We start from the raw sequence: 1,503 nt of genomic DNA, 5'->3' as shown, positions 1-1,503 counted from the left end.
GGGGGGGGTTCTAGAGTCTGTGGACTTGGCGCTCATATGACCTTACGCAGTTGCGAGCGCCGTAAAACCTCTACGAAAAAGAGTCTGTGGTGAGAGCGGCTGTGAGTATGGGAATCTGTCAGGTTGTGTTACTTATGTGGTTGTTATACTCTGTCACTGAGAGAGAGAGAGATGGAGATGATGTGTAACATTCTGCTGCGCTGTATATCTGTGAACTTTTCAGATGCTGCACAGGGAATGTGGATTGTGTGTGCTCAAATAAATGCTGCTGCACAGTGTGGGTTGTGTGTGCTTGAATGCTACAACACAATAAAGGGTTCTCTGTGTGTGTGTTTGTGTGCTCAAATGCTACTACACACTGTCACTTGTGTGCTTAAGTACAACACGGTGAGCGTCTGTTATATGTGCTGGAGGAATGTTACACAGCACCCCCCCCCCGTGTTGTGTGGGGTATTCTGCGACACAGTTGATTTTGCATTGCTGGAACGCAACAACAAGGCGTGTTGTGTGGGGTATTCTGCTGGAGGAATGTTACACAGCACCCCCCCGTGTTGTGTGGGGTATTCTGCGACACAGTTGATTTTGCATTGCTGGAACGCAACAACAAGGTGTGTGTTGTGGGTACAGGAAGGAAAAATACATTGCTGCTGAGCCTTGTAGTTTAGAAAGAAGACGCCATCTCTCCTCCTCCACTCGCGCAGTTGTTACGGTAACTTGTTACAGTAATGAACCTCACAGAGTTGTTACGGTGACAGCCCTTACAGAGTAATACAGTAACGAACCGCACTAAGTTGTTGCAGGAACAGACCCCCACAGAGTTGTTATGGTAACGAACCGGACAGAGTTGTTACGGTAAAGAACCGGACAGAGTTGTTATGGTAACGAAGTCGAGGCCTCTATCACCTCTGTTTTTGTCCCCGGTGAAGTTTGTGATTGGTTGTTGTTTTCGCGTGTCTACACGTGACACGCCAGCGCTGTTTACTTCTTTGTTTGTTTTTGGAGGGGTTTTTTTTTTTCCTCCTTTTGGTCTATGTTTTGTTGACATTTTTTCTGATCGCACACGTGCTCGTGTGTGTATGTTTGTGTGTGTGTATGTGTGTGCGTGCGTGCGCATGTGTGTGTGTGTAAAGGTGTGGAGAAAATAGTCAAGGGTTTGGGAACTATGAGTACCCCCTGGTCATCTCTGTCCAGTAGTGTGGCCGTGTGATGAGACGGCCCTGTCTGTTACTAGAGTGTGGTCAGTACTGACCGTTGGCTGTAGGAGCCTCTGAGACAGAATCTAAGCGCTACTGCTACATATGGTCGCTTTTAAGGACAAGTGGGCTATCCCGAAAAAAGCTGTTTTGAGAAAATCAAAGGTAAAGTTTTTTTACCTTTGTTCAGCTTCTTTAAAAGACAAGGAGAGTTTTCTCTATAACTAAACAAATATACACACCATACCAATGAAACCAAACTTCTCCTATAGGTAGGGCAAAGCCCACTTTTGGTGTAGGTCAAGATTTC

Source organism: Aplysia californica, unplaced genomic scaffold, assembly GCF_000002075.1.
Source record: "Aplysia californica isolate F4 #8 unplaced genomic scaffold, AplCal3.0 scaffold00001, whole genome shotgun sequence".
In the NCBI taxonomy this organism is placed as follows: Eukaryota; Metazoa; Mollusca; class Gastropoda; order Aplysiida; family Aplysiidae; genus Aplysia; species Aplysia californica.
Note: the sequence above shows the minus strand (reverse complement) of the source record.